General features: G+C 44.0%; 1 pseudogene; it reads left to right on the top strand.

Moving 5' to 3' along the window:
* Positions 1–21,172: 21,172 nt before the first annotated feature.
* Positions 21,173–21,322, top strand: LOC121282690 (annotated as a pseudogene).
* The last annotated feature ends 3,052 nt before the right edge of the window (positions 21,323–24,374 follow it).

Genomic DNA, 24,374 nt, shown 5'->3' with positions numbered 1-24,374 from the left:
GGCATCCTCCTCAGCCTGTGGAGCTGGAGCTGCTGGGGCCATAGAAAAAGGGGACTAAGATAGGCCAGACACTCGCAGAGTCATCTGGGTGGATGGCCTCGGGGTGTGCACCTGCAGAACCTCCTCCCTATGGGTGCCCGAGGGTCCTTGGCTAACTCCTTGAGGAGAAGGGGTAGCTTGAGTGAGATCGAGTTGCACTGCGTCCCTCTCGTGTGATGGAGTTCTTGAAGCACAGCAGTGCAGGACCGATGTCTCCATGGCGGCCACCATACTACCAGTGTTGAACTCGATGTGTTAGCATGCCAACGCCATCACCTCAACCTGAAGGCAATCATGCCTTGCAATCTGAGGAGTGCAGCGGACATCCCTTCCTGATGTTCACGAACATGCCTTTGCAGCTCCAGCAACTGAGACATGACTAAGTCCAGAGACTTGTCATCTGACTCGGACTCAGCAGAGTTCTGGCCTCCAATCGTCCTCTGACTGCCAGAAAGTCCTTGCCACCACCTGCTGTGGATCAGACAGTGCAATGTGTTCACCAGATTATGATCCCAAGGCTACTCTCAAGTTAGGCCCCACCGAGGTGTGTGTTCCCGTGCTGGTACCTTGATGAATATTTACCTGTCAGTGATTAATTTGGGGATTTGTTTAAAAGTCATTATGGCAGTAATTTGTAAACATGTGCATGTATTTAATTTGTTGTAAATTAATAAATGTTTGATTTAGTTTTATATAAAAAAACCTCTTGAGCCTTGGTGGACTTAATCCTGAATTTAGAGCTGCACCTCAAACATACCAATTGAAAATATAGGTGATGACAGTTATTTCAAGTTTCCCTCTGCAATTTAAACAACTCAGCCTTTACCAGCTGCTGTCATAACAGCGCAGTGATGGGTCTTTAATGAAGATGCCTTCAGATTCCTCTTCAGAGGTTTCTTCAGGGCTTGATTAGAGGCCCTAGGTCATGGACTCCATCAGCTGTTTCCCAGGTGTGCCTGCGAAAGCAAGGAGAGATAATTAGTGCATGACAGGGGCTGTAGAACAGGAGAACTGACTCACAGCATGGTTGTCTGATGGATGTTGCACTGCTAGATCCTCACTTGGTAGAGCACCACCAACCTCACCGTCAGCACAGAAACAGTCCAGATCCTCGCTGTCCATCTGGATGGCTCTCTTTTCAAAGTCCATGAAGACCTTGCTTTCAGGCTTTCTTCCACCAGTCTGCAACCTCTCTCCCTCTTGTTGTGTGCCAACTTGTCTGTCATGGATACGAATGGAGAGAGTGTAAGCAGGATGCCTGCCAGGCCAGGTGATAAGTATGCTTAACATGTGGGGGTGGTGAGTGGCCCCATGGTTGGATTGAGGACAATGAAGGTATGTGTGTGAGAGTGAATGCTGATGTCCCTTGAGCTGGCAGTGAGTGGGATCCCTGTGATGTGTGATGGGTTTGTGAGTGTGTGAGTTGAGAGTGATAAGAAGAGTGACTTCCCCAGGCAGAACGGAGAAGATCGTTCCTTCTTTTTCGGTACTGGGTGTCTGTCTGCTTTTGTAGGGCTTTGGCACTGACCACTGCTGCCTCCCATGCTGGATTAGTGATGTTGCTTCCCCTCCTGTGGCCAGAGTGAGGGTAGAGGATGTCACGATGGGCCACAGCATCCAAAAGATGCTCGAGGGATGCATCATTAAACCAAGAGGGGTGAACTGCAGTCTTTTTGCCTTTTGGGGCCATACCTTCTTCACAAAAGTCCTGGGCTGGAAGCACTGAGAGGTGTGCACACGTTTGCACTTTCAATATGGTACCTAGTATGAGGAAGCAGCGAGGTGATGGCATCGTGAACGAATGAGAGCCTGCCTGCCATCGACGCAGCATGTTTCCCAGGAATGCATGATTAATGGGGCAGGATTGGGACAATGCAGCAGCAGAAGCCGCCACTGCAGCCAGCGGGTAAAATGTCCTTTTTCCCACCCATGGCCACACTTAATGAAAATCTGGGACGATTCTGCCCTATATGTTAATGCTACTACCAATACCAGGTGAACCCTTAAAAGCCTGGTTCAATGGCAAAGAAGCTCGGGGAAGTAAACTATCTAATTGAGACCCCAGATCAGGGGAAAAAGCAACGGCTGCATCATGTCAACACAATAAAACAATGCCATAGCTGAGAAGGGGACAAACAGATAACAGTCTGTCCCATTGCCAATGACCTAGAGGATGAGTGTAGCAGAGGTAATGAATCAGGGATAGAGAGACCAATTGGGTACTTCTCCAAAAAAACTAAACAAGCATCAGAAACAGTTCTTCGCAGTGGAGAAGGAAACCCTTGGTTTATTACTGGCTCTCAAACACTTTGAACTATACGTCCTAAATGGATACAGAGAGACCACAGTCTATACGATCCACAGCCCGTTAACCTTTGTGGAAAGCTTTAAGAAACAAAATGCCAAGTTATTCCACTGGAGTTTGTTTCTCCAGCCATACCACCTAAAAATCACCCACACTGCCAGGAAATCAAATGTGATTGCAGATGCCCTGTCCAGAAGTTAAAGAGACCTGGTTAGAACAGAAGCGATCATAATGACCAAGTCTAGGAGAATGAATGTGCATGTGAGTGTGTTTTCTGTTTTAGAATTTTTTTCTCCCTTTTTAGTGAAATGAGAATGAATCTCATTTCATTTGTCGTGTGGGGAAGTATCACTACAGTGGATCACAGTCGCAAATTATTTACAGGCATACTGAACTTTTTAAACAAAGATATGTGTTTTTTAAAAAGACATACAAGCAAAAACTTGCTGAGAATGCAATGTATCCACTTTCCAGAAAATTCTTATGGGGATTATACTTGACCAACTAGTTCAGAGAGAACATGGAATGTTGCAGCTAAAAAAGGTGTCAAGGCCTACTTCAGACAGAGATACTTGAAAGGGAGAGATGCAATGCAAAAGACTAAACTTTAATCTCCTGTGGTTGCAGAAACAATGAAGACTGATTACCACAACTCAGCAGAAACCATCCCCTGTTGAGTGATATCTCAAAATGTGGAAAAGGTCTGAGTTGAAAAAGCAAATTCTGGACGAAAGACATGGTTGTTTTTTTTTTCCCTTCCAGGAATACACAAGAAACTGGGTTTAAAAGCTAGCTGCAATCCTTATCTGTGTGCTCTAGATCTAGTGTGCTAGTATTTGCTGTGAGGGTCACAGCAGAAGAACATCAACTAGCCATCCCTGCAGCTTACAGGCAAAAGTTTCTCTCTCTCTCTGGCTGGAGGCAAGTCAGCAAAACCATAGTCAAAAAGAAAACAGGACAGCACATTCAACTAAACCTGCAAAAATAAGTATCTACAAACCAACTGCAAAACTGCCGAAGTCAGCTTTACCGGAATCACCCAACTTAACAGCCGCAATGTCTCTCCATCTACTCCTCACAGAGAAACCAAAGACTGGTTTATATCTTTATTAACTTTCATTTTTAGGCTCAACTTCACATTTCTGATCTGTGGATATGTGTGTTGCGTTTTTAATATTTTTTCTTAGGTTTTTAGTAACTAATAAACTTACTCTTTGACTCAAGAACACCTGGTTAAATTGGCTCATTCTAAAACATTAATACATTTAAACTAGGAAAGGTATCCACAAGGGTAGGGATCTCTTTTAAATTAACCTTGTTGCGACCGAGTGGTGGAATAAAGAAGGTGAGCCAGCCCGTCCCATCTCACCGGGGAGCGTAACAAAATTGGGGTCCCATTTAGGGAGTTAAAAATTTGAGGTATCTCATCCGGGATCATAACAAATTGGGGGACCTCACCTGGTCATAACACCTCCCAAATCCAGCCCCAGCAGAACCCCAGACTTATCTGGGTCTCCGGATGCATTGTTTTTTGGCAATGGGGACTGGCTACTCTCCCAGCAATGGCCACCATTTTCAGTGGTGCTGGGACTGCAGCCAGTCTACACTGACAAGGAGCTCACAGTAATTTGAGTGGCTGGTGGCTCTTGGAAATGACGCTGCCTTCCAGATGACGCTGCCTTCCAGATGGGACATAAATCTCGCCCTGAGCCGACTAATGTCATGGCGGCCATTAAATTGCTGTGGGGTGACTCAGCCAAAGGAACAAAGGATTTTGTTTTTGCATCTTTTTTCCATACGATATCCCATAATATTTCAGAGAGAACTGTGATGGAAGGTCGCCTAGTCCCTCCACCCCCACACCCATCCACTGCCCCGCCAAAAACATCACATAGAAGTTACAAATTAGAGAGATGAAATGACAGTATCGGAAATGATGGTGCAGCATACTGTGTACATCCAGCATGAGTTTCATTAAGGCACTTCTGCATCCCTTCCTAGTGGAAGGGACTATATAGGGAAAGCCTCATGTCTTTCCTCTACTTAAACTGGCATGTAAACTCTAATCTTTATTCTAATTTATGTTTTTCTATTTTCTTCTCCAGGCACCTCAAAACATTCCTGTATTTAGAAAACACTGAGTAACAGATTAACCCTAAATATTGATACATCACACGCTGCCATCAAAAATATACATAATGATAAGAAGTAGACAAATACAGTAGTGGTTGACAAAATTCTGGTCGCACTAAAGTTGTGCCTGCAAACATTGTTGTAGGACGGTTTGAAAGTTGCTTTCATGATGCTGTATGAATGATAACACAGGTTAAGCATCCTTTCTCCAAAACTCTTGGGGTCGAGTGCATTCTGGTATTCAGCTATTTTGGGTTTTTAGATCTACAGTTTATGTGGTAACCCTAGACCTAATTGCAAGACAATAGTCTAAGCCTACACCAGCTATAGTCTACAAATACTAGGTTATTTCTCCATTTGCCAACTCTCACACACTCTACTGCTTACTTGTTAACATTTATTACACCTGTAATACTGTATTGCTTTATTAATATACAAATTAACTGCACAGCCGTTCATAAAAACTCGGTTTTTGGATGTGTTAGGTTTCAAATGTGCAGATAAAGGATGTTCGACCTGTATTGTGAGTCGTTGCGCACAGGGAAGGGGCTGCATAATAGAGTGTTTGTGCAGAGAATGGGGGAAACACAGTTAATGCAGAACATGATGAAGATGCACACCTCACTTTTCTAGTTCTTCTTAGCAGTAGAGGTCACAGAACCAGATGGCACTGTTGAAATAAGTTGACTGCTTGTTCACTGCATCCTATGGATTAGAGGTTCTCAAACTGTGGTCCATAGCCACCTAGGCAAAGGCAAAGATTTCAAGAGGTCCTCTGTCTCCACTGTGTAGACAATATAAAGAAAACGTAATGCCAATCCCCAAGGTTACAGCATCCAAGGAACAGAGTTTTATCTTCTATCTTCGAGTCACCAATCAATAGCACCACAGCGTCACTTAAGTCCATGGCCCTGCACAGAACATGAGGATCCGGAAACCACCCCTTGACCCAAGATACTCATGGCCAATGGTCCATGTTGTGAAGGGGACGGTATCCAATCTCAATGGCACATTCTGTTTGATTTGTTAGTAATGGACAAGCAAAAAGGCTAGAGCTGGTACGGCCATCAACGTCATCAGTCTGATCCGCATCCTTTCAGCTTCAGTGACCATCTACCAACCTCACATTGACAGGTCATCAATCACGTAGTATAAGTCCATCAATCTCACAGTGATAGTCTATTAACTTCACAGACAGACTACTAATTTATATATAACAGAGTCAGGACAAATACTGAGTATCATATGCAAATGTGCTTATTGAAGATACATCCACGTCTTGGCAGAGTTAATGCTTAGCATCAGCAACAGGTTTCACATCGAGTAAGAAAGCAAAAATAATAAATAAATATGTGTAATTGTATAACTGCTTTAATACAATAAAATTGCTTGCATTGTATTGTATAACTTCAATTTTTTATAATATGCAGGGACACCGCAGAAGCAAAAAGTTCAAGAGCCCGGCTTTGGATAATGCACACCACAGCCACAATGTGCCAGTAGATAGAAGGGGTAGGTATTGATGCCCAGTGGCAGAGGCACTGATCAATACTGCTTTGTCTTATAGGCTGTTGAGCTTCTTGAATGTTATTGCAGCTGCACCAATCACACATCTGGTTTGAAGCTTGTAGATCATAGGCAAGCCTTAAGGGTTCAGGCAATGAGCTAATCATTAGAATTTCCATCCTGCTCTATCCTTGCAGCCACATTGTTGATATGTCTGCTTTAATCAAGCAATAGTGTAGTGAACATGGTGTAACACCTGATCCTGAGGCTGGTAGATGGTCACTGAAGCTGAAAGGATGGGGATCAGACTGATGACGTTGATGGCCGTACCAGCTCTAGCCTTTTTGCTTGTCCATTACTAACAAATCAAATAGAATGTGCCATTGAGCTCGGATACAAATCACACAACCTAACCGCCACCATTACTTGCTTCTGTTAACAATGCAGGACTCAACTCATTTCCATTGCTCCTGACACTCTCATGGGCACCATTGTCACCTCCAGGCTGAACCTCCATCATAGGTGCTATCAGTGAACCTCCATCGGTCCAACATCGCACAGTGCGCAGAGGTTTAATTGCATATCAAGTATAGTCAAATAAATCAAAGTACTTTGAATCTGTATCTTCTACTACTATAGCCTCCACTCACCCCTTTGCATATTATACTTTTTTTCTCCCAACATTTAGGTGTCAGGGAAATCTCAAGCATTATCTTTACTCAAAACCACTTTGCCAACTCATACTGCATGTTAAAAGAGCTTCTGCTAAGCCATCAAAGGCATTTAATTCATCTTCACCTCTGATCATCACTGGATGCATGAAATTATGTGGAGTAAGTGTCCATGCACTCATATGTCATGACCATTCTCTTCTCTCCCTCCAAACAAAAAGGTTATCCATTTCGTGCGCAAGAGAAAAGCAATCAAAGAGGAGCAGCATCATTGACAAATCTCAGTCCACCTGAGCAGGGTGCATTAGAAATTGGAGACAGACAGACAGGAGAGGCAAAACAAAAACAGAATTACCTGGAAAAACTCAGCAGGTCTGGCAGCATCGGCGGAGAAAAGAGTTGACGTTTCGAGTCCTCATGACCCTTCGACAGAACTTGAGTTTGAGTCCAAGAAAGAGTTTCAACTCTTTCTTGAACTCGAACTCAAGTTCTGTCGAAGGGTCATGAGGACTCGAAACGTCAACTCTTTTCTTCTCCGCCGATGCTGCCAGACCTGCTGAGTTTTTCCAGGTAATTCTGTTTTTGTTTTGGATTTCTAGCATCCGCAGTTTTTTTGTTTTTAGACAGGAGAGGCAGTTGGAGTTGGCAAGGTAAGAGGTGATGCTGCAATAGAAGGTTAGTAAATGTTGAGAAAGGTGCATCGTATATTTATGTGCTTTCTCAACATATTACAATGCCTCAACATCTAACCTCTTTTTCTTCAGAGCAATGTCAGTATGGGTTCTTGTAAATCTCACATCATAAGTGGTACCTAGCAGGAGAAGGTTAGCCACTCTGTTGGCAACCTAAGTGCTTTGTGGATTTGAATCTGCTGACACATCTTTTTATTCTTTAATGGGATATGAATGATGCTGACAAAGCCAGAATTTGTTGCACATCCCTAATAGCCCTTGGAAAAGTGATTATAAGCCTATTTCCTGAACCATGGCAGTCCTGCTGGTGTAGGGACACCTATAATGCTGTTAGGAAGGCAGTTCAAGTTTTTGGCCAAGCGACAATGAAGGAATGGCAATATAGTTCCAAATCAAGATGGTATGTGACTTGGAGAGGAAATTGCAGTGGTGATGCACCCAAACATATGCTGTCCTTGTCCTTTCAGGTGATAGAGGTTGTGGGTTTGGAAGGTGCTGTCAAAGGATCCTTAGCAAGTTGCTTTGGTGCACCTTGCAGTTGGTACACACTGTTGCCACTGTGTGGAGAGAGTGATCATTTAAGGTGATGGATGGGCTACCTCTCAAGCAAGTTAGTTTATCCTGGATGGTGTCTAGCTTCTTGTGTGTCGTTGGAGCTGCACCAAACCAGGCAAGTGGAGAGTATTATAAATACTGTTGTTGAGTATTGTAGAGAAATGAAGAGCCTTGTAGATGGTAGACACTGGGGAGTCAGGAAGTGAGTAACTGGATGCAAAATTAACAGCCTCTGACCTGCTCATGGAGCCACTATATTTATATGGCTGGTCAAGTTAAATTCTGGTCAATGGTAACCCTCAGGTTATTGATGGTCAACATTCAGCTCCAAATACTTTCGACACAAATGGAATCACGCCATCTTATCTACTCCATTACCACTCAAGAGAAAGTCAGGTGAGGCTGAAAAAGGCTTTCACTGGATTAAGCATTATACGCTTGTAAGAATGAGGACCTGGGAGTGAAAGAGAGATAGAGTGCCAACTCTCTACAGAGTGAGGAGAAATGTCCATTAATGGCTTAGGAGAAACATAGAATATAAGAGCAAGAGTAGGTCATTCTTGCTCTACTCTTCGAGCCTGCTCCACCATTCAATATGATCACAGCTGCTCCTCTATCTCAAGCCATATTCCCAATCTCTCCCCATACCCTTTGACGTCTTTAGAGTCTAGACATCTATCTATTTTCTTCTTAAATATATTCAATGACTTGGCCTCCACAGCCCTCTGTGTTGGAGAATTCCAGAGGTTCACCAGCCTCTGAGTGAAGAGGTTTCTTCTCATTTCAGTCATAAATGGCCTACCCCGTATCCTGAGACTGTGACCCCTTGTTCTAGGCCCTCCAGCAAGAGGAAACATCATCACTGCATACAGTCTGTCCAGCCCTGTCAGAATTTTATATGTTTCAATGCAATCCCCTCTCGTTCTTCTAAACTCCAGTGAATACAGGCCCAGTTGACCCAATCTCTCCTCATACAACAATCCTGCCATCCCAGGAATCAGTCTGCTGAACCTTCGCTGCACTCCCTCTATGGCAAGTATATCCTTTCTTAGGTAAGAAGACCAAAACCGCAACCAATATTCCAGATGTGGTCTCACCAAGGCCCTACAGAGCTGCAGTAAGCCATCCTTACTCCTGTACTCAAGTCCTCTCACAATGAAGGCCAACATACCATTTGCCATCCTAACTGCTTGCTGCACCTGTATGCTGGCTTTTGGTGATTGGTGTACAAGGACACATGTACTTGCCCACTCACTCGACTTGTCTAAATCACCTTGAAGCCTCTTAACATTCCCTCACTAGTCACATTCCCACCAAGTTTCATGTCGTCAGAAAACTTGGAAATGTGACATTTGGTTTCCTCATCCAAATCATTGACATATATTGTGAATAGCTGTGGTACCCCACTAGTCATCGCCTGCAACTCTGAAAAAAGCCCATTCGTTATTTTGCACACTAACCTCTTATGTGGGACTTTATCAAAAGCTTTCTGAAAATCCAAAGGCTAGAGGCCAGAATTCTGGTAGCCCAACCCTTTAAATATTATGATTAAGCAACATTAACCTTACACAGAATCAAAGAATGTATACAGCACAGAAGGATGTCCGTTGGCTTATCATCTCCATGCCTGCACCATTTCTCTCTCTCAATTCCTTGAAGCAAGGAGGGCTGTACTCCATGGCAAGAACCTGCACATTGAGCCTTTTAACATGAGGAGGCTGTTGTACGGCAGCTATCACATGGTTCTGGTTGACTAGGAGACTCTCCAACTCTGGTGTGCCATAGACACACCAGAAGGATTTGCAGGTTGACACTTGACCAATTTGGCCACATTATGATGGCCTCTGTGGCCATCAAGTCCCAGAGTGGGACTCAAACCCAGAGTTTCTGGCTCAGAAGTAGGGATACTACCACTTTGCCACAAGAACTCCTTGTACCAGGCCTACGTAAGAAATACTCAGCTAGTCCTATATCCCCTGCCTTCTCACTGTATTCCTACAAAAGAAAAAACAGAAAACAGAGAATTATAGACCAGTCAGCCTGATGTCAGTAGTGGGGAAAATTCTAGAGTCTATTATAAAAGTTTTAATAGCTGAGCACTTGGAAAATAGTGGCAGAATCAGACAGAGTCAGCATGGATTTAGGAAAGGGAAATCATGCTTGGCAAATCTACTGGAATTTTTCGAGAATGTAACTAGTAGAGTTGATGAGGGAGAGCCAGTGGATGTGGTTTATTTGGACTTTCAGAAGGCTTTCAACAAAATCCCACGTAAGAGCTTAGCGTGTAAAATTAAAGCGCATGAGGTTGGGGGTAGTGTATTGAGATGGATAGAAAACTGGTTGGCAGACAGGAAACAAGGAGTAGGAATAAACGGGTCTTTTTCCGAATAGCAGGCAATGACTAATGGGGTACCGCAGTGATCAGTGCTGGGACTCCAGCTATTCACAATATATATTAATGATTTAGATGAGGGAGCTAAATGTAATATCTCCAAATTTGCAGATGACACAAAGTTGGGTGGGAGGGTGAGCTGTGAGGAGGATGCAGTGATGCTTCAGGATGATTTAGACAAGCTGAGTAAGTGGGCAAATGCATGGCAGATACAATATGATCTGGATAAGTGTGAGGTTATCCACTTTGGTAGCAAAAACAGGAAGGCAGATTATTATCTGAATGGCTATAAATTGAGAGAGGGGAACGTGCAATGAGACTTGGGTGTCCTCATATACCAGTCGCTGAAGGTAAGCATGCAGGTGCAGCAGGCGGTAGAGAAAGCAATTGGTATGTTGGCCTTCAAAGCCAGAGGATTCGAGTACTGGAGCAGGGATGTCTTGCTGCAATTGTACAGGGCCTTGGTGAGACTACACTTGGAATATTGTGTGCAGTTTTGGTCTCCTTATCTGAGGAAGAATGTTCTTGCTATAGAGGGAGTGCAGCGAAGGTTTACCAGACTGATTCCTGGGATGGCGGGACTGATGTATGAGGAGAGATTGAGTTGGTTAGCGTTATATTTGCTGGAGTTTAGAAAAATGAGGGGGATTTCATAGAAACCTATAAAATTCTAACAGGACTAACAGGACATCTACAGGGTAGATGCAGGAAGGATAATCCCGATGGTGGGCGAGTCCAGAACCAGGGGTCACAGTCTGAGGATATGGGGTAGACCATTTAGGACTGAGATGAGGAGAACTTTCTTCACCCAGAGAGTGGTCAGCCTGTGGAATTCGTTACCACAGAAAGTAGTTGAGGCCAAAACATTGTATGTTTTCAAGAAGGAGTTAGATATAGCTCTTGGGGTGATAGGGATCAAAGGATATGGGGAGAAAGCGGGAGCAGGCTATTGAGTTGGATGATCGGCCATGATCATATTTAATGGCGGAGCAAGCTCAAAGGGCCAAATGACCTACTCCTGCTCCTATTTTCTATGTTTTTATGTTTCTAAAATGTTTTCTTTAGATAATTATCCTATTCCCTTTTAAACAAGAGGACCTAAGAACATAAGAAATAGGAGCAGGAGTAGGCCATGCAAGCCTGCTCCAACATTCATTACAATCATGGTTGATCTTTGGCTTCAGATCGCCTTCTCCCCTGCTCCCCATGTCCTCTGATTCCCTGACAGAGCAAAAATCTATCTCAACCTTAAATACAGTCAATGATGGAACATCCGCATCCTCTCTTGGGTAGACAATTCCAAAGATTCACAATCCTGTGGTGAAAGAACCTTATCTCAGTCCTAAATGATTGTTCCCTTATCCTGAGATAGTGCCCCAATGTTGAAGATTCCCCTACCAAGGAAACCAACCTCTTAGCATCTACCCTTTCAAACTCCTTCAAAATCCTACCTATATGTTTCAATGAGATTGCCTCTTATTCTTCTAAACTCCAGAGAATATAGACTCAATTCACTCAGGTTGTCATAGGACAACCCTCTCATCCATGGACAAATCTGGTGAATCTTTGCTGTATTATCTCCAATGCAAACACATCCTTCATGGCATAGAGGTTTTGTCATTGGACTAGTAATCCAGTGACCCAGGGTAATGTTCTAGGGACCTGCATTCGAATCTTGCCATGGCAGTTGGTGGAATTTGAATTCAATAAAAATCTGGAATTAAAAGTCTAATGAAGGCCATGAAACCATTGTTGATTGTTGTAAAAACCCATCTGATTCACTAATACCCCTTTAGGGAAGTAAATCTGCTGTCCTTACCTTACCTGGTTTGGACTACATGTGACTCCAGACCCACAACAATGTTGAGTCTTAAATTCCCTCTGAACAAGGAAATTAGGGATGGGCTGGCCTAGCCAGTGATGCCCACATCCCATGAATGAATAAAAAAAAATGGAGGAAAAAGCTGCACAGTATTCTGGGTGTGGTCTCATCAAAGCCCTGTACAATTGTAGCAAACTTCCAATCCCCATGCCTTTTAAAAATATTCTGTCTTTCTATTTTTTATTACAACCTCATACTTCCACCTTGTTGCCCACTCACTTAACTTCTCTATATCTTTTTGCAGCTTCTTTGCATCCTCCTCACAGTTTGCTCTCCCACCTAGCTTTGTATTGTCAGCAAACATTATTCTCTGTCTCTTTATCTAAGTCATGAACATTGATTATAAATAGCTGAGGCCCCAGCACTATTTCTTGTGGCACTCCACTAGTCACAACCTGCCAGCTTGAAAATGCCCCATTTATCCCTAGTCTGCTTCCAGTCCATTAATCCTCTATCCATGCTAATATATAACCCCCAACTCCACAAGTCCTTTTCTTACCATAGCTTTTGTATGGCACTTTATTGAATGCCTTTTGGAAATCCAAGTATACTACATCTACTGGCTCCCCTTTATCTACCCTGATATTTACACCCTCAAAAAACTTTAATAAATTTGTCAAAAAGATTTCCTTTCCGAAAAACCATGTTGACTTGTTCTAATTGTACTATGATTTTTGTAATTAAGACTTTCTTAATAATAGATTCCAGCATTTTCCCAATGACTAATGTCAGGTTTACTGGCCTGTACTTCAATTTTCTTTCTCGCTCCTTTCTTGAATAGCGGTGTTACAACTTTTGGAGATGGATCAACAAAATATTTTGCTTCCAATTTCTACCCTTCTTTCACATTCACATGGTCCATCTCCGACCCTTCCCTTCCATTCCTTGACTTCTCTGTCGTCATTTCTGGTGATATACTGTCTACCAATATTCATTACAAGCCCAGCACTTCCACAGCTACTTTGACCACACCTCCTCACACCCTGCTTCCTGTAAGGACTCCATCCCATTCTCCCAGTTTCTCTGCCTTCGTCACATCTGTTCCGATGATGCTACCTTCCAAAATAGCACTTCTGGCAAGTCTTCCTTTTTCCTGAGCCAAGGCTCCCCCCACACTGCAGTCAACAGGGCCCTCAACCATATCCGAACCATTTCCAGCACTTCTGCTCTCCCTCCCAGAACCATGTTAGTGGGTTCCCTTGACCTCACTTTTCACCCCACCAGTCTCCGCATTCAAAGGATAATCCTCCGTTATTTCTGCCAACTCCAGCATGATGCCACTATCAAACACATCTTCCTCTCACCTCCCCTGTCAGCATTCCATAGGGACCATTCCCTCTATGACACCCTGGTCCACTCCTCTATCACCCTCAACACCTCATCCCCTTCCCATGGCACATTTCCATGCAATCACAAATGGTGTAACACCTGTCCCTTTACCTCCTCCCTCCTCACCGCCCAACCACTTCCAGGTGAAGCAGCAGTTCACTTGCACATCTTTCAATTTAGTCTACTGCATTCACTGCTCACAATGTGGTCTCCTCTACATTGGGGAGACTAATGCAGGGTGACTGTCATGAAGAGATTAATGTCTATAATGTTATTGGAAATTATTTTTTAAAATAGAGCTTAATGGTGTCTGTGTCTATGGATGTGTATGTGTGTGTGTTTTAATTGGATTAAAGCCAGCTAGTCTGGGTGCTTTGACGTATAGAAAGAAGTAGGTTTGAAATGGTAATTAGGTAAACCGTAAGGAAGTTAAAAAGGTTAAGTGTACATTTGCATTTGTTGAATAAAGCATTCAAGAGTAGGAGCAAAATTTTGCACCTAGCTGGGAGATGCCAAGCAAAGTGTTTATATTACTAATAAAATTAGTGGGATAAAAATGTGACGTTAGAAGATGTGACATTAAAAGCCTAGGATACAATGGAAAATTTACATTCAAAGGAAAAGCTAGGTATAAACAGAAAGGACTTTGTGTGTGTAAGGCAGAAACATTTAAGACCTAACCAGCCTGTACACCTGCATGTGGGTCTACAAGGAACCTCATTTTGAATTTGTACGGTCAAATATGCTTTGCCTGGAGTCTTTTTAAACCTATGAGTTTTACTGTTGCTTTAACGAGGGTGTAACTGAGACCCAGGTTAATAAGGGGATTTTTGTAGTTACTATAGTAGTACTTTTAATCTTTCCTGTATTAATAAATGTTTAATATAGTTTTATAAAAAACCTCTTGGGATTCAGTGGTCTTATTACTAATAAATTCAAATCCTGCACCTCAAAATATACGAATTACAAAAAATAGATCATGACAGTTGTTTCAAGTTTCCCTCGAGATTTGAACAACTCAGCTTTTACCATCGGCTATATCATAATAGTGACCGCTTTGCTGAACACCTTCTCAGTCTATAAGCATGACCACAGCCTTTCTATTGCTTGCCATTTCAATTCATCATCTTCTCATGCTCACATTTCTGCCCTTGGCCAGCTACAATGTTCCAGTGAGACTCAACACAAACTGGAGGAACAGCACCTAATTTTCCAATTAGGTACTTTTTGGCCTTCTGGACTTAAAATTGAGTTCAACAACTTCACACAATGAAGTCTGCCCTCTAAGATAAAAAAAAATACTGTGGATGCTGGAAATCTGAAATGAAAACAGAAAATGCATTTTGGAAATCCAAGGATACTACATCTACTAGTTCCCCTTTATCTACCCTGATAGTTACATCCTCAAAAAACTCTTAACAAATTTGTCAAAAGAATTTCCATTTCGTAAAACCACATTGACTTGTTCTAATCGTACTATGCTTTACACAGGTAAGACTTTTTAAATAATAGATTCCAGCACTTGCCCAATGAATCACATGATTTCCTTTTCATGTTGACTCTGCCCAATCATATCGTTATTTTCTAAGTGTCCAGTTATCACATCCTTTATAATAGATTCTAACATTTTCCCTACTATTGACGTCAAACTAACAGGTCTGTAGTTCTCCATTTTCTCCCTCCCTCCCTCCCTCCCTCCTTACTGATGTGGGGTTACATTTGCTACTTTCCAGTCCGGAACCTTTCCAGAATCTATAGAATTTTGAAAGATAACCACCAATGCATCCACTATCTCTATAGCACCTTCTTCAACACTCTGGGATGCAGCTCATCTGGTCCAGGGGATTTATCAACCTTCAATCCAATTAAATTTTTGAGTACTACCTCTTTAGTAATACTAATTTCTTTCAGTTCCTCATTTTCACAAGTCCACCAAGGGACTTAGTATCTCTGGGAGGCTTTCTATATCTTCTTCTGTGAAGACGGACACAAAGTAATTGTTTAGTTTCTCCGCCATTTCCCTATTTTCCATTATACATTTTCCTATCTCTGCCTGCAATGGATCCAAATATTCCCATGTTTACTAGCACATGGCATTGGGAGTAATCCTGATATTACTACTTTTGAAGTCCTGCTTTTCAATTTCTTTCTTAACTCCCTAAAATCTGCTTTCAGAACCTCATCCCTCTTCCCACCTATGTCGTTGTACCAATGTGGACATGACTTCAGGCTGTTCACCCTCCCACAGAAGAATGTCCTGCAGCCAATCTGTGACACCCTTGACCCTGGAACCCTAGAGGGAACAAACCACCCTGGAGTCATGTCTACAGCTGCCGAAACACCTGTCAGTTCCCCTGACTAACAAATCCCCTATCTTCCACTCTTCTTCCCCCCCCCCACCCCGTGCAGCTGAGCCGCCCGTTATGCCATAAACTTGGCTCTTGCTGCACTCCTTTGAGAAACCATCGCCTTCATCAGTATCCAAAATGGAAAATCGGTTAGTGAGCGAGATCGACTCAGGGGGCTCATGCACTATCTGCCTGGTTCTCCTAGATTGCCTACATGCTCCTAACCTGCGGTATGACCACCTCCGTAAATGTGCTATCCACATAATTCTTTGCCTTGCGGGTGCACCACAGTGAATCCAGCCGCCACTCTAGTTCCAAAGCCCGGAACTCAAGCTTCTGCAGCCAGTGACACTTCCTGCAGATGTGTTTGTCTGGGACACATGGTGCATCCATCATTTTCCACATTCCACAGGAAACACATTCCATTCAGCTGATCTGCCCTGCCATACTTGTATTATAAATTGAATAAATTACCAGTGACTCACTAGTTTCTTCCCCTGTACCGAAGCTAAAAACGCCTGCCTGTTCCTAATGAATCCTCTATCTTCCACTGTTCTTTCTCCCCTCCTGTGCAGCTGAGCCATCCTTTGTGCCACAGACTTGGCTCCTGCTGCATAAATACTGGAGGCTGGAAAAGGTAGATTTAGGTATTCACTGTCTCCGGGTCCTCTTTTCACCCAGTCTTCTAGATGCTGCTGACTACCTCCAGGTCCTCCTTTCACCTGCTCTTCCACATGCTGCTGACTGCCTCTGGGTCCTCCTGTCACCTGCTCTTCTGCAGATCTGCGTGCTTCTCCAGTGCCCACTGAGTAGTCTGCTGGGGCTGGCTCTCCATGAGGGTCGCCAATGTCTCGATGGAGGAAGCCAAGCACATACACACCAGAGACATGGCAGCACTGATGAGCTGGACAGACTCCTCCACTGTCCGTGCCAATGTGCGCATTCCAGTTGGAATCCTCGCCAGATGTTTCTTTACATCGTGCAGCAGCTCTAGAATTTGCCTACTTGTCAAAGACCTCAGGGGCATGTCACCAATCTGAGACTCAGCATCACCTTGGCCGCAGACAGTTCTCAGATTGTCAGTGGCCTCAACATTCAGTGACTCCACCAGCTGCTTGGGCATGTCTGAGCTGTGCTCACCAATCCATGAACTTTAACCTGTGTGTGAACATACACCCACTGACATGGTAGTATCTGGACTGGTGGAGGGTGCAGGAGATTGACATGATGGGCAGCCTCTGAGGTCCCCTTACCCGCTTAGAAGTGAGCGCTATCCCCCGGTCATTGCATTCTGCTCTCTATTCTTCTGCCTGATCAGCATGAGAGGACAGATAAATTAAAGGGTTATGCATCATTCCCATTACTCCCAGTGTTAATCTCCATGTGTCCACATCAGCCCTATGTGTACACCAGGGGCACCCTTGTGTTAATGCATTCAGCGTTTACTCTCTTGTGTCCACATTCCTGTACTGTCATCTGTCATGGAGCAGCCACCATGCTGTCCTGCCAGTTCCATCACCTCCTCCTTCTTGGCAGTTAGGATGGCAAACGCTCCACAAGTCTTAGCCTGGTCCTTCACATTCCGGGCTGTCTCCTCCTTCAAGCACAAAGATGAACGATATTAATCGCTCCATCAAGCTAGCACAATATTTAAGTTGGTGGCAGCCCAGCTATCAATAATCAGGGCACACCAATGCTTCTTGCATGCGGCTACTCTCGAGAGACTTTTCTGCAGTCAGCAATCACAACCAGGCACCTCTCATCAAAATGCCACCATGCCTCAAAGAGGCTGCTGCCTTACCCCTTTGCCATTGACACCCTCTCCACCTAGCTCACACACTCACCCTGCCACCTGCAAGCCCAAAACAGAAATGAGGTATGGAATATAACCTTAGCAGAACAAATAAGCTCACTAATGCACTTGCAGCATTGGAGCCAGGATCCGGGGATAACCCCATGTCTGTTGACCTCCTCTGCAATCTCTGTCCAGGTTTGCTTGGTCATTTGGGTGGTATACTTCTCATCTCATAGGGGAATAGAATCTCTCACATTGTCTTTGCAGCATGCAGGAGAGCCTTCAGAGAGGCACCACTGCACCATCGGCCACCCAGGATTTTCCATCCATCATCGTCTGTGGATTTTCTTGCCTTCTTCAGATGTTATGGCAGTGCCAATGATTTTGAGTGCTTGTAGCCCTTTAAATATGGCACTAACACCTGCACAGCATGATCTCATGCCACCTTCACTTCCATGCCCGCATCCGCTCCTTTAGTGGTCTGCCCACATGCCTAATGACCCTTAATTGGCCGGCCTCTGAAAGAACACATAGAGCCGGTTGAACTCCTTCCAAGCACCAGCGGCTCCTGAATCCGGCCTCAACAGCAGGACATGGGGTCTTCACCAAGATTCAGCCCCAAGGCAGAATATTACCCCCTTTGAAGATTTTCTGACGTTGGGACCAAAAGCAGGTTTTAACCCTGCTGGTAATGCCTGCCTGCCTGTCTGCATGATCTTACATGAGGCAGCCAATTAAGAGGCCATCTTGGTAGCACCATCCAATTAATGTGGAACTGCTGGGTCAAAGGGAGGGCATACAAAGATGTCCTGCCAGCAGTTCCACCAGAAGAAATAGGTACTCCAGAAGGGCATCCCCTCCTGTGGCAGAAAAGGCTCTAGGTGGGGGTGGGTCCATTAAAAAAGGAGGACTTGCGGGTCCCATCGGCTGACAAAGGGCCTCCACCAACAACTAGCCAGGCTTTGACCATGGCATACGGCTGGCCTACCACTTGGAAGATCCTGGTGGTGTCCCCAATCTGGCTTCAAGTAGCTAGTTAATTGCCACTAATAGGCTACCTGCCACTGGTTAGCTGCTTTTGTTACTCACCCGCCTCCAACAAGTTTGCCTGGAGGCATGAACACGTCGACCCACTGACAACTGGTCCAACCTCTGTGGGTCTCCGAAGGTTCAGCCCAGAAAATCACAGACAGACATCATGTTGGGTCAGCTTGTTGCCATACAAGCTCAGTCTCCTCTCATGCAAGCTGAGTGCTGCCATCATGCCTGGGAATGCCAGTGTTCAAAAGGAATTTGCAGGATGTGACAGCAACCCACCAGTTAGTCCTCCAACACATTACTAAGATTGCTCAGGCATCGCACCGGTGGACTGGCTGTGGCTCCATGAAGCACAAAACTGTTGCCTTCTCTTACAATGATAGCATACATGATCTCACCACCAGCGCCACTATTATTGCATTCTCCCTTGCTAGTCCTCCTCTTCTGCTGCTTCTCAGCTTCTCTCCTGATGGGTGTTGGCAAGGATGTTCCCACATAACAACAAGGTTTTGCAGCATGCAATCTACTATCATAAACTTTGTGACCAATTCAACCGTGTACTGCAGGGCTCCACCAGAGTGGTCTTGGCAGCAGAACTGCTGCTTCAGTGCACCAATAGTCTGCTCTATAACATTTCTAATGGCAATATGGCTCTCATTGTATGTATGCCGTGTACATGTGCCGGGTTTGTGAACCAGAGTCATGAACCATACCATCAGCGAATGGCCCTTATCACCCACTTGCTACCCTTTGGATTGCCAAGGTGGTTGAAATACAGCTGATATAGCTGGACAGCCACATAATTAAGGCATTATGAATGTTGCCAGGACACCAAGCACTGACCTGCATGATGCACTGGCTATAGTCACACACCAGCTGTACATTAAGGATGTGGAATGCCTTTAGGTTCTGGCACAGGGCAGAAGTAACATGCAGTGCTGACAAGATATGCAGTCAGAGGTACTCTGCTCCAGGGGTAAGCCTACAAACCTTGCAAACTCTAGTGCTCTCTCTGCCTGCTTCTCTCTGGCAGGAGAGAATGAAATGAAATTCTCTCACTTTGAATAGAGGAAGCCTCAGTGGGCTCCCTTATGCAACAGTGGACAATAAACTGCAAGATATTGCTAATATCTCCAGCAATAGCTTAGAAGGTCCTGAATGCATAAAAGTTCATAGTCAGTCACCTTCACAGCCACTGGCAATGCGATACTTGCTCTACTCTGAGGTTGGAGTCGTAGCCGCAGCAGGTGGCAGATTTCAGTGAGGACCTCTGTGGTGAAGCAAAGAAGCCTCAAACATTGATCGTTGCTGTAGTTCAGGTAGGACAATTCTATACTGCGATATAGCTTCCACTGGGAGCCTTTTTCTCACCTAGCAGCTTGCCCACTCTGTATGGCCTCTGTTCATTCTCCCAGGCATACTCAATTTCAAGAGGAAAGCCTACTAGTGCACCAATGTGTGTAAGCAATGAGTTTAGCAAAAAATACTTCAATACCACACCACTCCTTGTAGAATTTTGAAACTTGAAACAATTATGGAAAACAACAAAAACTTGTAAAATTGCAGCAACAGGTATAAGAAATCAACCAGTAACTAACATGTAAATAATTGATGAGCCATTCAAATAACGTTGGCGGGGTATCCTTCATGTTGCTCAAGGCATAGCAAATATGCAGCCTTAACTGAGAGCATCCGCAAGAGTGCAGAACTTTAAAATGGCAGCACAAGCATCAAACCAACCTAAGCAACTATGTCTTGAAGTGCCTGCTCTGCATACTTCCAGCGCACATCAGAAGTGTGCACACGCACCGCAGACCCCATTTTCAATCCTTAACAACACTGGTTGCAAGGAAGCGCTACCGACCTTAATTTCTCATCCTAGGACTAGGGGACATGGCCTAACATCCGGAGCCAGGCTTTTCAGTAGTGGATTTAGGAAACACTTCTACATGCAAGGTATAGTAGAAGTTTGCAACTCTCTTCCGCAAAACGCAGTTGATGCTAGGTCAATTATTAATTTAGGGTTTGAAATTGACAGATTTTTGTTAACCAAAGGTATTAAGGGGTATGAGCAAAGGCAGGTATCTGAAGTTTGGTAACAAGTCAACCATGATCTCAATGAACGGCAGGACAGGCTCAAGGGGCCAAAAGACTATTCCTGTTGTTTTGTTCCACCCCTTTAACATTCCAAGTTCTCCTCTTACACTTCCTCCTCTCTCTCTGTCGCGAATCTCTCCATCACTTCCATCAACCTATTCTTTCTTCTCACTACCAATTATACTAGAGAACAAGCTTCTGCTAGCCTTATCCACTAACGTCCCCTGTCCTCCTTGCCCTTCTCAGACCCAAAGCCTTCAATATTCTTCAGCAATTATGATTTTTTGACATAATTTCCTGGGGCTTCCTGGTGTGTTCTATTTGATATCATAGTTCTTTCATTTATTTTTCAGCTGTTTAGTCTTCCTTATCTCAGAACAATAAATGGGTACAACAACAGGAGGGGAGAGACCATGATCATGAAGGTGGTTCTCCCAGGACGTGGCTAGCCCATTACACTTCGCCTGCGATGTCCCCAAATGCAGGATACTCAACTGCAAAATTTGTGGTAGTGGGGGACTGCGTTCGCACTCCCCCCAATTTACAATTCAAATAATAGATTTTGTATCTTTCACCTTTTTTTCTATTTCGATTCAGCAACGTTTTCCGAAAGAACAGGAGAATAAATAATCTTTAGCACATGGGAATGTCAGGACAGGAGAGGCAGTAAGCTATACTAGGAAAGAGACACAAAAGGGGAGCATAGGTTGGGGTGTGAATCAAAGACCTAGAAACAAGGAGTGTGGTGAGAGACAACCAGTGATAGACCTAACAAGACCATCACCAAGAAGAGAGAATCTCCTCTTGTCATTCAATGGCATTACCATAGCTGAATCCCCCAATACTACCCACCAACCAACACACCATTGACGTGAAACTTAACTGGACCAGCCATATAAATACTGTGGCTACAACAACACAGCAGAGGCCAGGAATTCTACCAAAGGAAGTAACCCACCTCCTGACTCCTCAAAGTCTGTCCACCATCTACAAGGCATAAGTCAGGAATGTGATGGAATACTCTCCACTTGCTTGGGCTAATGCAGCTCCAACACTCAAGAAACTCATCACCATCTAGGACAGAGTAGTTCAATTGATTGGCACCACTTTAAATATCGACTTCCTCTGTCACAGGCAGACAGTGGCAAAGGTGTGTACTATTCACAAGATGCACTGCAGCAACTCGCCAAGGCTCCTTTAAAATCACTTTCAAACCCGTGGCCTCCAAGTGCATGGGAGCACCACCATCTGCAAGCATACTGCTAAGCCACATACCATCCTGATTTGGAAATATAATGCCATTCCTTCATCGTCATTGGGTCAAAATCCCGGAACTCCCTCCCTAACAACATCGTGGGTGTGGGTGTACACCACAAGGATTGCAGCGAACCACCACCTTCTCAAGGACAATTAGGGATGGACAATAAATGCTGAGCTTGCCAGCGATGCTCGCAGCCCATGAACAAATTTTAAAAGGTAGAGACCCAGCTAGGTGGAATGGATACAGAAAAATAGATACAGGAAATTGCGTTCAAAGCAAAACAGCGATTACATAGGAATATCAACCAATGTTTCATTTGAAAGATCAAAACGAAAATTGGGGCATGATGGCAGAGACCAGGGAACAGAAAGAAAACATGATACCGGGCAGAGGGGAGAAGAAGATAAGCCAGTCAGACAGAATTACAGAAACACAAATATTGGCAGTAGACAGGACTTACCATTAGCTTCTCACATAGTACATCATTGTACTTCTCTTTGAGGAAAATAATTCAATTACAAACAATAAACTAAAATACTTCATGCTTGCCTGCTGTTCTTGTATTGCTTTACGCTGAACCTCAATAGTTTGTTTATTTTCCTGCAATTTCTTATCTTTTTGCCAAAGTTCATTATCCATGGCTAATTTCCACCTCTTAATTTTCTCAGCCTCATGGAACAGTTTTGTGTACAGTTGGCTTATGTGTTCAGTGTTCTATTGAAAATTAATGTAAACATGTTAGCAATTCTTGGGTCCTCTATGAGACTATAAACACCCAATCACTATTTGAGTAATCAAAAAAATACCCTAAATTAAGCAGAAACAAATTTCAGGTACATATTGGATGCTGATATCAACTTCAACCATAAAACTGAATGATCAAAGGTCTTTCTTCAGGAAGTTTCTCTTATAAAATTCTTACGAAGTTTTATCTTGCATTAAGAGTACACTGTTCTTTAAATGCATGATTGCATAATTTTATTGGTGAATAAAATGGGCTGTTGCTGTGGGGCGGCTTAGTTTTAAGTCGCTCTATTTGAAACTGACTTCTGTTATGGCGGGAGAGGGTGGGGGGGATACGCAAGCAATACGCCTCCATAAAATTCAGCCCTCAGATCCAAAGTGAATGCACACTTTCAATTCCAGATTTGCCCAGTGATTTAGTCTATGCCCATTCGTAAATTTTTCTTTTTCAGATAGCATGCTTGATTATTCGAGGGCTGCCAAATTATGCTGTGATTTTACTGTGGGGTGGGACAAGGAGACAGGTTCCAAGTCTACCTCAGCCAGAACAGATATTGAACCCTATGCTATTGCTGCAATTCTGAATCAAATGCTAGCTGCCTCACCAACAGAGCTAACTGGCTCCCCTGTAAGTGCTATCCAATCTATACTTTAGATCAGTATCTTTCATCAGAGTTGAAGACTAAAAGACATATACACTGACAATACCCAGCTTCACTGCACCAGCATCTCATAGTCACAGAGTCATAGAGGTCGACAGCACTGAAAAAGGCCCTTTGGCCCATCGAATCTACGCCGGTCAAACAAACACCTAAATATTCTAATCCCATTTTCCAGCACTAGGCCCATAACCTTGTATGCCGTGGCATCACAAGTGCACATCCAAATACTTCTTAAATGTTATGAGGGTTTCTGCCTCTACCACCTCTTCAGGCAGTGAGTTCCAGATTCCCACCACCCTCTGGGTGAAAAAATTCTTCCTCACATCCCCTCTAAACCTCCTGCCCCTTACCTTAAATCTATGTCCCCTAGTTATTGATCCCTCCACCAAGGGGAAAAGTTCCTTCCTGTCTACTCTATCTATGCCCCTCACAATTTTATACATCACACTCATGTCCCCCCTCAGTCTTCTCTGCTCCAGGGAAAATAACCCCAGTTTATCCAATCTCTCCTCATAAATGAAACTCTCCAGCCCAGGCACCATCCTGGTAAATGTCCTCTGCACTCTCTCAAGTGCAATCACATCCTTCCTATAAAGCGGATTCCAGAACTGCATGCAACACTCTAGCTGTGGCCTAACCAATGTTTTATACAGTTCCAGCATAACCTCCCTGCTCTTATATTCTATGCCTCGGCTAATAAAGGCAAGTATCCCATATGCCTTCTTAACCACCTTATCTACCTGTCCCACTACCTTAAGGGACTGGTGGACATGCACACCAAGGTCCCTCTGATCCTCAGTACTTCCCAGAGTCCTACCATTCATCATGTACTCCCGTAACTTGTTTGTCCTACCCCAGTGCATCACCTCACACATATCCAGATTGAATTCCATTTGCCATTGATCAGCCCATCTGACCAGCCATC

Source organism: Carcharodon carcharias, chromosome 9 (assembly GCF_017639515.1).
Source record: "Carcharodon carcharias isolate sCarCar2 chromosome 9, sCarCar2.pri, whole genome shotgun sequence".
NCBI lineage: Eukaryota > Metazoa > Chordata > Chondrichthyes > Lamniformes > Lamnidae > Carcharodon > Carcharodon carcharias.
The sequence above is the reverse complement of the archived record's forward strand: the minus strand, read 5'-3'. Positions and strand labels throughout refer to the sequence as shown.